The following is a 12,801-nucleotide window of genomic DNA, read 5'->3' on the forward strand; positions in this document are numbered from 1 at the left end:
TATTCTGAGCTTAAAACTTAGGTATGTCCTGGATTCTTAAAGGGAACTCTATTCCGTCAAAGTTGTACTGTCTCTAAATATATTTGACTTTGTAACTGCTGGGACGCTCGGGATGATGTTTGTAATTGTAATTTCTCTCGCAAGCCAGGACTGACCATGCAAAACACGCATTATCACAGTTATTTTGAACATTAATGCACGCCTGCTTTTTCTCAATATCTATAGGGAGTTTAATATAACTGGACCCTCCATTCATTGAATCATAGACATGTATATGGATGACGAGGTGTGGTATACTGCTGAGCGCTTTAGCGGGTCCACGTACTTCCATCTCGGAAAATCGGTCCATAATGGCGCTCAAGGTGGATTCTCGGTACAACTCAGCAATCGATGTGCTCCGAGAAATAACACCATTTTCACCCCATATATAATGCAGAGTGGCCGTCTCCGCGTCGCCTTGATGTTTAGGGGGGTGACTCAGTTCAATGCATAATACCGCACTGCATTTAATGGCGTTAAATTCCGGATTTTCTAAGAGTTTGAGGAGCTCGGTCTCCAAGACGGGGAAGCACGCCTCCAAAAACCTTACAGGATCGCGATACCTCCCGCATGGATTCTCAATTCTGGTGAAAGAGATTCGCCCCTCAAACGCTCTAGCAACTGCTGAGTATTCTAAGGGAATCATTACGCCGTTATTCTGATCGATTTCGTTATCGAACGGGGGAGAGAACTACCGCTAGCCATAAGGAAATTACTATTATTACAGTTGCTACAACTAGGAGTCCACCCGATAGATGAATCGACTGGTGATGGGTGATCGTAATCATCATCATTTGCGGGGAGAGGTATACGTCTCTGAACGCACACCTGTGACATAGAGAGAGAGTTAGCGCCATCTCACCCCAGCGCTGTCGCATCCGTTTGGTTGCGCAGCCCGTCCACCGTCGCCACAGCCTAGCCCTTCAAACCGGCTGTCACCCCCTCCTCCTCTAGAAGCAACAGCTCGCTGCCGCCGCCGCCCACGCAAGGTGTGCGTTCAGAGACGTATACCTCTCCCCGCAAATGATGATGATTACGATCACCCATCACCAGTCCATTCATCTATCGGGTGGACTCCTAGTTGTAGCAACTGTAATAATAGTAATTTCCTTATGGCTAGCGGTAGTTCTCTCCCCCGTTCTATCGATAACGAAATCGATCAGAATAACGGCGTAATGACTCCCTTAGAATACTCAGCAGTTGCTAGAGCGTTTGAGGGGCGACTCTCTTTCACCAGAATTGAGAATCCATGCGGGAGGTATCGCGATCCTGTAAGGTTTTTGGAGGCGTGCTTCCCCGTCTTGGAGACCGAGCTCCTCAAACTCTTAGAAGATCCGGAATTTAACGCCATTAAATGCAGTGCGGTATTATGCATTGAACTGAGTCACCCCCCTAAACATCAAGGTGACGCGGAGACGGCTACTCTGCATTATATATGGGGTGAAAATGGTGTTATTTCTCGGAGCACATCGATTGCTGAGTTGTACCGAGAATCCACCTTGAGCGCCATTATGGACCGATTTTCCGAGATGGAAGTACGTGGATCCGCTAAAGCGCTCAGCAGTATACCACACCTCGTCATCCATATACATGTCTATGATTCAATGAATGGAGGGTCCAGTTATATTAAACTCCCTATAGATATTGAGAAAAAGCAGGCGTGCATTAATGTTCAAAATAACTGTGATAATGCGTGTTTTGCATGGTCAGTCCTGGCTTGCGAGAGAAATTACAATTACAAACATCATCCCGAGCGTCCCAGCAGTTACAAAGTCAAATATATTTAGAGACAGTACAACTTTGACGGAATAGAGTTCCCTTTAAGAATCCAGGACATACCTAAGTTTTAAGCTCAGAATACCGCAATATCGGTCCACGTTTGTGGCCTGGAGAAGAAAAGCAAGTCAGATGAGCAGAACAAGCATACAGTAGTAGGCCCCTCCATTTCTCAAAATTTGCATGTGAGCGAGAGTTGCATGTCAACATCCTCCTCTTCTCCGAACGTGATAATTACCACTACGTCTGGATTAAAGACATGTCCCGACTCATTTCCTCCCAGTTAAGTAAAAATGAACATAAACAACATTTTTGTATAAGGTGTTTAAATTATTTTTCATCTCAAGAGTTATTAGCGACACATCTATTAGACTGTGCATGCAAGGACCCGGTACGTGTTGTTATGCCCACTGAGGAAAATAACTTCATTAAATTTAAAAATGCTCACCACCAGCAGCGTTGTCCTTTTGTTGTGTACGCCGATTTTGATGCTTGCTGGCTCCTATTACTCGTTGTGAAGGGAACCCCTTAGCCTCACACACAACCTTCACACAAAAACATGTACCTTATGCGGCTGCGTTCCAAGTTGTATGCGCATATGATTGTAAACTTAATAGCTACCAGTCTTATGTAGGGGGGCGATCCAGCGGTTTGGCTTCTCACTGAGCCTTATGCGGCTGCGTTCCAAGTTGTATGCGCATATGATTGTAAACTTAATAGCTATCAGTCTTATGTAGGGGGGGGGGGGGCGATCCAGCGGTTTGGCTTCTCACTGAGCTTGGAAAACTTTGATGGCAAGTTCACAAGCTCTACAGCATCAATATTCCCATGACCAAATCAAAGGAAAATGATGACTTGTATGAAAAGGCTGTTAATTGTCATATTTGCGGGCTGGTCTTAGATAGAAAAGCTGAGACTCCTCGTAGAGACAACTGTCATCTTACGGGTAAGTTCCGCGGTACAGCTCACAAAGCATGCAACTTGAAGAAACAATCCACAGTGACGCGATAATAGAGGACAAACATTATCCGCCACAGGAACGTAGGTGGAACCATGGTAATAATAACTGGAAACCAACCAATAAAAATGGACGGGATCAACCAGTGCAGAAATGGAGAGCGAGTGAAGACCGCAATCCAGAACCTACACAAATAATCAAAATACGTCCGGCGAACCCTGGCCGTACGCAAACTGCGCAAAACAGACAAGAATGACTAGGGCTGCACACTCGGCTGCGGAAGAACGCGGCCGGGAACAAAGTAGTGTATAATTAGATTAGATTTTTGTGATTTGTTGGCGATGTTTATTTGTATTAGTATAGGCAGTGTTTTATTTGTGTTTTGTGATTATTTGTTTTATGTTGTGTGTATTTATTTTCCTATTTTCATGTGCTTGTCTTATTTTGGTATGGATTGTGTGTATATTATGTGTTTGATGTTAAATTTTGTTGTATGGGGACCACTGGGTCGCTTAGTATAGAAAATTTGCTTCAGCTATGACACGACCAATATTTAGAAGTATTAGATTAATTATAGAAGGGGTTATCTTATGTAGATAACTTCCTACACAAAATTTTATGGCAAGGCTATTAGACCCGAGAGCTTTCAGGATAAAATCTGGCTCTGTGGTGGATGGATTTGGGGTGTGTTGAGCGTGTTGTGATGTGGTAGGTGGATATTGCGTCCCACCGAATGTGTTGCGTTTCTTGAGCCGAGTGCCTGGTATGACGTCCGACGCGGTATTGTTCAGGACCCACCCGTTGCGTTATAGGCGTATGGCGATAGTCGGTGTTTCGGGTGATAATTATGAGGTGGTCTGTCCGACGCAGTAGTGTTCGAGACGCACCTGTTATCTCAATTGTGTTGATAGTGTGAGTCCGGTGACCAAAACGACTATCCGTTGGCCAGTCAATCGAAATTAGGCGATAGGGACGCATCAAACATGGATAATTCGTAATCGGCGCGATGAGGATGTTGTGTGAAAAGACGAGTTTTGAGCCGTCATAGATAGACGTAAATCAGGTGGCTGGTCGCACGCAATAGCGTGATCGACAGAGCTTATTGATGATTTGGGCCGTAGGAGTGTTGTAGAGACGTATTAGCGACGCTAGCCGAGTCTGGGCTTAACTATTTGAGTTAAGCAGAGACGCTAAATCAACACGCCAGTCAGTTTAAAGGATGATAATGAAGGTCACAACAAAAGATAGATGCTCTCAAGTCCAGCCATGAACCTTGACCACTATCACTGATTTTTACTTGTTGTAACGTGTAAAACTAACTCTTGTTTTGTTCAACAGATAAGCATGACGTTGAATTGAGCCTGCCGTTACAGACAGAAGCAGACTAGGAGCGGAAGACCAATGCCATAATCAGTCAAACTAGCGTCGTCTTCAGAATTAGACTAACTGTTCTAAAACATATTAATCTTTAACACCACCAGTGGTTGAATTCGTTGTGTGGTGAGCAGATCGAGCGTCTTCATCACACAAGTTGCTGTGTGGGACGGAGAGCACGTAAGAATGGCGTCATCAGCTGAGTTGTATGGGAGCCAAACGAAATCCAGTTGATTGATGGATGAGTCTGCGAAACGTAATCCGAGTGGTCCTATACTTTCGGTTCCTCTGAGAAGGTAAATATGCGGTTAATTTCTTCCTTGATTACAACACCGAACAGTTGGTGAAGAGAGTCTTATTGCACTCCAAGTAATAGTATTACAGGGAGGGAGATATTGCTGCTGTCATGGAGATCAGTCAGTGGCATCAAAGTTATAGTGTAAATTGAGGATATATGGATAGGTACGAGGCTGGACATTACTGAAATAGACTGAACAAGGGTGTGCGATAGACTGATGTAAAAATCGAGGCTGTTGGCAGTTTAAGTACAATACATTCTATCTCTGTATTGGCATCTTTGGCCGCAGCAGTGACAGTGTATCATTTACTCACTGTGGATGCTACGATGAATTTAGCAACTGTAGAGGCAACACACTGCGTATTTCTAAAGCATCAACCACACATGCACCTCTGTGGTATACTCTGTTGTAAGAGACTCGTCTTGTAGAAGATGGTTGATACTAGGAGAGAGTTTATATACGAGGATTGGACATTTAACAGTGGACCCTATTTATTTACAGCTCGTACAAAATAAATATGTCTTTCAAAGTTTTATTGACCTTCAAAGTAGTCTCCAGCATAGTGTATAACGCTTGCCAGTGATGCTCTTAGCAGTGTCACATGTGTCGACAGTTCGAGTGGCGCGGTCTGTTAATCGATGAGTTGCAGCAGTCGTCAAGCAATTGCTGTGAAGTGTTTCCTTCAGTCAGAAATCGAGTTGAACTCACGAGGACTTACGTCAGGGGACCGCAGTAGGTGGTACAGCACTCAGCAATCCCATCAGTCAAACAAATCAGTAACAGTTTGCACTCTACGTGCTTGAGCATTGTTCTGCAAAATGATGGTCAGGTCCCGCAGAAAGTGTCATCACTTCTGTCTCTAAGCTGCTCGTAGGTTGTGTTCCAAAATATGTAGTGCTTTTACTCGATATTTATTATTTCACAGAGAAATATTACATCATCATCATCGTCATCATTATCATCTTTTCCATACCCATCCTCCGGAAGTAAGTACCATCTTGACAGTGATGGCGATGCGGGGCTATCGGGGATAGCTTCTGAAACTAAAATCAATAAATAAATAAATAACCTCAAAACAAAATGAAATTAGTTTTGTGCATCACATAGACAAAGAATCATTTATGCACCGAATTTTCTGTGTATTAGCATACCCTGTCATAGATACCTTGCTATTTCGAGTCAGATAGTATCGCTTTTGTAATGAACCTCGCTTGTAGTTACCGGTACTCATAACTGCGACGAGCACTAAACAATACTACTTGTAAGCCGTATATTTAGGAATGAAGTACCATCGACATTAATGGAAAACGAAGATGATGTATAATTTGATCGATATTTCATGGCTGTAAGCTGTAGGGAATAGAATAATCGAATCAAGCACGTTTAATAGACTGAATCGAGGTCTCGTAAGCCATTAGCCTGCTGCCGAAATATTAATGCGTGAAGCACGTAACTGCTACCGTCACAACTTAGCAAAAGATTTGGCAGGGAGCCGAGAACTTTCAGGCCGTGTGTAAAATCGGTAAGCGAGTCTAAGGATTCCAGTCAGTTCCTTGTTGACCAGTCTGGTGCGGCAGTTGAAGATATCAAAAGCCAAACCTAAGTTTAAAATTTCACGTTTAAGACATCGTTCAAGCATGAAAACCGTACAAACATGCAGTCTCTTGACCTTCGGACGGACCCCCGTATGGAAGATGTATAACTGACATAAGGAAGCACCGTCAAGATTTGAAAAACAGACAAATCATCTGGTCCGGATGGCATTCCTGTTAGATTTTAGAAGGAGTACTCCAGGGAATTGGTCCATCACCCCGCCTCTCTCTCTCTTTCTTTCTCGTCCAATACGAAGATCGAAACGAATGGTATAAAGGAACGAAAGAAAGCGCGGGTCACTCCAGTATACAAGAAAGATGAAGGAACAGACCGCAAAATTACAGACCAATATCCCTAACTTCGGACTGCTCCCGAATCTTTGTACGTATTCTCAGTTCGAATATAATAAACATTCTTGAGGCTAAGCTGTTTATGTTGATGAATCAGCCTGATTTTAGAAAGCATCATTCGTTCAAAACTCGGCATGCCTTTATTTCACATGATATATCTAGAACTATAAAGGAAGGTAACAGGTGGATTACATATTCTAGATTTCTGGAAGGTATATGACACGATCTCCCATCGCAGCCCGTTAACGAGGGCACGAGCATATGTAACAGGCTCAGAGATACGAGAGTGGCTATATCCAATATGCAGCCCAGTGCAATTGGACAGCTGCTGTTCTCTTTATACTTAAATGATTTGGCGGGTCAGTAGTCTGCCGACGATGCAGCGGTCTACGATAAGTCATCAAAGCTGAGTGACTGTAGGAGGACACAAGACGATTTAGACAAAATTTCCATTTGGTGTGATGAATGGTCGCTAGCCTTAAATGCGGAAAAAATGCAAGTTAATGCTGATGAGTAGGAATAATAAACCAGTAACTTTCAGGTGAAGTATTACTATCATCCTGCTTACTTCACTGGTGGGATTGATCCGTTCCAGGTCATGTTGAAGAATTTCGGCGAATGGCTTCTAGATTTGTTACCTGTAAGTGCCATGGAGCTGCTTTCAGAACTCAAACAGAAGTCCTTGGAGGACGGTGTTCTTTCCTAGGAACTGTAAACACAAAATTTAGAGACCCTCATTTCAAGGTAACTACCAAACGACTCTACTGCAGCTAACATTAATTGCGCATAAGGACCACGAAGACCAAATACGAAAAAAGTAGACCTCATATGGAAGCGTCCAGACAGCATTTCTACCATCACTCTATTTATGATTAATTGTACATGGAGCCCATTGAACTTAAAGAATTCGAAACATGCAATGCCGTAGACGTATACAAAGAAAAAAAAACTCTGATAATAACTTCTCTGTAATGCAGTAGAAACACGCATACATGAAAAGCAGGAAATACACCCTTCTCAAAGTTAGCTAATATCAACTCTGGCAGCTTGTAGGTGTAGGGTAGAGTTTCGATGTTTCTGTCGCTGGTTTCGAGTGGTTCTGCGAATTTTTTTTCTTGGCAGGATAACACCAGTTGTATGGTATCGTCAGTTTTCGCGGCGTATTGCGATTTTATGACGTCCTTCTGTAGTGCTTTGTATATAGTTGTGTAATTAGGGCCTATCTTTGTGATTAATTACGCAATTAGGATCGATCTTTGCGTCAGTTTCTCGACCAAAATAAATAAAGTACACTAACCTAACCTTCCTCTCCCGCATCTAGGCAGGTTTCATGTGTTGGGGGTGCACTTGAGCATTCCGTCCAGGAGCACCAGGGTTCGAGTCCCAGAAAGGGCTCTGGCATTTTTTAATTTCCCATCAATTCCATGTGTGTCTGGTGATTTAATTGTGTTAGGTGGGAGCACTTGGCCTTTCCACCCAGGAGGAGCAGGGTTCGAGTTCCAGAAAGGGTTTCTCTCTCTATCTACATCTACATCTACATCTGTACTCCGCGAGCCACCTTACGGTGTGTGGCGGAGGGTACTTATTGTACCACTATCTGATCCCCCCTTCCCTGTTCCATTCACGAATTGTGCGTGGGAAGAACGACTGCTTGTAAGTCTCCGTATTTGCTCTAATTTCTCGGATCTTTTCGTTGTGATCATTACGCGAGATATATGTGGGCGGTAGTAATATGTTGCCCATCTCTTCCCGGAATGTGCTCTCTCGTAATTTCGATAATAAACCTCTCCGTATTGCGTAACGCCTTTCTTGAAGTGTCTGCCACTGGAGCTTGTTCAGCATCTCCGTAACGCTCTCGCGCTGACTAAATGTCCCCATGACGAATCGCGCTGCTTTTCGCTGGATCATGTCTATCTCTTCTATTAATCCAACCTGGTAAGGGTCCCATACTGATGAGCAATACTCAAGAATCGGACGAACAAGCGTTTTGTAAGCTACTTCTTTCGTCGATGAGTCACATTTTCTTAGAATTCTTCCTATGAATCTCAACCTGGCGCCTGCTTTTCCCACTATTTGTTTTATGTGATCATTCCACTTCAGATCGCTCCGGATAGTAACTCCTAAGTATTTTACGGTCGTTACCGCTTCCAATGATTTACCACCTATGGCATAATCGTACTGGAATGGATTTCTGCCCCTATGTATGCGCATTATATTACATTTATCTACATTTAGGGAAAGCTGCCAGCTGTCGCACCATTCATTAATCCTCTGCAGGTCTTCCTGGAGTACGTACGAGTCTTCTGATGTTGCTACTTTCTTGTAGACAACCGTGTCATCTGCAAATAGCCTCACGGAGCTACCGATGTTGTCAACTAAGTCATTTATGTATATTGTAAACAATAAAGGTCCTATCACGCTTCCTTGCGGTACTCCCGAAATTACCTCTACATCTGCAGATTTTGAACCGTTAAGAATGACATGTTGTGTTCTTTCTTCTAGGAAATCCTGAATCCAATCACAAACCTGGTCCGATATTCCGTAAGCACGTATTTTTTTCACTAAACGTAAGTGCGGAACCGTATCAAATGCCTTCCTGAAGTCCAGGAATACGGCATCAATCTGCTCGCCAGTGTCTACGGCACTGTGAATTTCTTGGGCAAATAGGGCGAGCTGGGTTTCACATGATCTCTGTTTGCGGAATCCATGTTGGTTATGATGAAGGAGATTTGTATTATCTAAGAACGTCATAATACGAGAACACAAAACATGTTCCATTATTCTACAACAGATTGACGTAAGTGAAATAGGCCTATAATTATTCGCATCTGATTTATGACCCTTCTTGAAAATGGGAACGACCTGTGCTTTCTTCCAGTCGCTAGGTACTTTACGTTCTTCCAGAGATCTACGATAAATTGCTGATAGAAAGGGGGCAAGTTCTTTAGCATAATCACTGTAGAATCTTAAGGGTATCTCGTCTGGTCCGGATGCTTTTCCGCTACTAAGTGATAGCAGTTGTTTTTCAATTCCGATATCGTTTATTTCAATATTTTCCATTTTGGCGTCCGTGCGACGGCTGAAGTCAGGGACCGTGTTACGATTTTCCGCAGTGAAACAGTTTCGGAACACTGAATTCAGTATTTCTGCCTTACTTCGGTCGTCCTCTGTTTCGGTGCCATCGTGGTCAACGAGTGACTGAATAGGGGATTTAGATCCGCTTACCGATTTTACATATGACCAAAACTTTTTAGGGTTCTTGTTTAGATTGTTTGCCAATGTTTTATGTTCGAATTCGTTGAATGCTTCTCTCATTGCTCTCTTTACGCTCTTTTTCGCTTCGTTCAGCTTTTCCTTATCAGCTATGATTCGACTACTCTTAAACCTATGGTGAAGCTTTCTTTGTTTCCGTAGTACCTTTCGTACATGATTGTTATACCACGGTGGATCTTTCCCCTCGCTTTGGACCTTAGTCGGTACGAACTTATCTAAGGCGTACTGGACGATGTTTCTGAATTTTTTCCATTTTTGTTCCACATCCTCTTCCTCAGAAATGAACGTTTGATGGTGGTCACTCAGATATTCTGCGATTTGTGCCCTATCACTCTTGTTAAGCAAATAGATTTTCCTTCCTTTCTTGGCATTTCTTATTACACTTGTAGTCATTGATGCAACCACTGACTTATGATCACTGATACCCTCTCCTACATTCACGGAGTCGAAAAGTTCCGGTCTATTTGTTGCTATGAGGTCTAAAACGTTAGCTTCACGAGTTGGTTCTCTAACTATCTGCTCGAAGTAATTCTCGGACAAGGCAGTCAGGATAATGTCACAAGAGTCTCTGTCCCTGGCTCCAGTTCTGATTGTGTGACTATCCCATTCTATACCTGGTAGATTGAAGTCTCCCCCTATTACAATAGTATGATCACGAAACTTCTTCACGACGTTCTGCAGGTTCTCTCTGAGGCGCTCAACTACTACGGTTGCTGATGCAGGTGGCCTATAGAAGCATCCGACTATCATATCTGACCCACCTTTGATACTTAACTTAACCCAGATTATTTCACATTCGCATTCGCTAATAACTTCACTGGATATTATTGAATTCTTTACTGCTATAAATACTCCTCCACCATTGGCGTTTATCCTATCCTTGCGGTATATATTCCATTCTGTGTCTAGGATTTCGTTACTGTTCACTTCCGGTTTTAACCAACTTTCCGTTCCTAATACTATATGCGCACTATTTCCTTCAATAAGAGATACTAATTCAGGAACCTTGCCCTGGATACTCCTGCAGTTTACCAATATTACGTTAACTTTTCCTGTTTTTGGTCTCTGAGGACGGACGTTCTTTATCAACGATGATAATGTTCTCTCTGGTAAGCCGTCAGGTATTTTATCGTTTCGCCCAAGGGGGGGGTCCCTCTAACCTAAAAAACCCCCGTGTGCACGCCACACGTACTCTGCTACCCTAGTAGCTGCTTCCGGTGTGTAGTGCACGCCTGACCTGTCTAGGGGGGCCCTACAGTTCTCCACCCAATAACGGAGGTCGATGAATTTGCAACCATTATAGTCGCAGAGTCGTCTGAGCCTCTGGTTTAGACCCTCCACACGGCTCCAAACCAGAGGACCGCGATCGACTCTGGGCACTATGCTGCAGATATTAAGCTCAGCTTGCACTCCGCGTGCGATGCTGGTTGTCTTCACCAAATCAGCCAGCCGCCGGAAGGAACCAAGGATGGCCTCAGAACCCAAGCGGCAGGCGTCATTCGTTCCGACATGTGCTACTATCTGCAGCCGGTCACACCCAGTGCGTTCAATAGCTGCCGGAAGGGCCTCCTCCACATTACGGACGAGACCCCCCGGCAAGCACACCGAGTGCACACTGGCATTCTTCCCCGACCTACCCGCTATTTTCCTGAGGGGCTCCATAACCCGCCTAACGTTGGAGCTCCCTATAACTAATAGGCCCGCCCTCTGTGACTGTCGGGACCTTGCCGGAGAATCGGCCACTGGCCCAACAGGCGAGGCATCCTGTGGTGGCTCGGAAACGATGTCATCACCACTAGGAAGCACCCCGTACCTGTTGGAAAGGGGTAAGGCAGCCGCCACGCGGCCAGATCCCACCTTCGCCTTTCGGCCAGGCACGCGCGAGCCCACCACTGTCCGCCATTCACCCTGGAGTGATGGCTGACCGGTAAGATGCTCACTGCCGGAAGACGCAGCGACATCAGGGGTTCCATGTGATTCCAAGGCCACCGAAGTAGGCATAGGTCTCACCACAGTTGCCCCAACGCCACTACGAGCCGACGCCTGCGCCTCGAGCTCGATGAGCCTAACAGACAAAGCCTCCACCTGTCCCCGAAGAGTGGCCAATTCTCCTTGCGTCCGCTCACAACAACCACAGTCCCTACACATGACTATGTTTACCCTACTCTATACGGTGACAAATTCCCAAGATAATCTTCTGATGAGCTACTCTGATAATCAAGAAACACTCACTGAAATACGAGACGCGAAAACTACGCTAGGTTTTCCCAGAAAAACTATTTAAAAGCTAAGCGCAGCAAATAAGTACAAAAACACTGTTATTGAAATAAAAGGTTCTACCTAGTAAGCACTCGAACACGCAAGAAATTACAAAAATAAACTAGTAATTACACAGATAACTGAAAATAAGTCGCTGCTGTTTGTAAAATATGTAAGAAGCAAACGGTGTACTCGCCTTAGTAGTAGCAGGAGCTAGCGATGCGCTCTCGCTGACGGTCTATGGCACAACCCGCTACGGTAATAACGACTAGAGAGTCACCACTTGCCGGATACACTGCGTGCGATCTTGTTGTTGTCTACTAACGATGCTTCTCTCTCTATGTCACAACCCGCTACGGTAATAACGATTAGAGAGGCACCACGTGCCGGATACATTGCGTGCGACCTTCGACTAACGATGCTTTGGAAGGGTGACGGTGTTATGAAAACATTTCATGTCTAGCGCGTATACGTAGGCGGGAGGGAGGGGGGGGCGGGGGCGGGCGGGGGCGGGGGCGGGGGCGGGGGGGCGGGGAGGGGGCGGGCGGGGGCGGGTTGGGCGGGCGGGGGTTGGTGACGGTATTTTGGAATGGTACCGACCTTGTCCCAATACTCTGGAGATTAAGAATGATTCGCAATTTTTGAGAGAAAATCAGATGTCGGATAACACGTCCGTCATCGAGCGAGGGGATGCAGAGAGAGATGAGGTCTGGTTAAGGCAATTCAGTCGCTTATACGACGAACTAAGAGATTTAGGGGCCTGTATGGGAGAAGTGTTTGTGGGGAGCGCAGGCAGGATTTGCCGCGTCTCGTCCTGCAGGAAGATAGTGTTTGTTAAGTGATGGAAAGTTCTGGCCCTAACCGGCAGACTTTACCAGAA

Source organism: Schistocerca nitens, chromosome 1 (genome assembly GCF_023898315.1).
Source record: "Schistocerca nitens isolate TAMUIC-IGC-003100 chromosome 1, iqSchNite1.1, whole genome shotgun sequence".
In the NCBI taxonomy this organism is placed as follows: Eukaryota; Metazoa; Arthropoda; class Insecta; order Orthoptera; family Acrididae; genus Schistocerca; species Schistocerca nitens.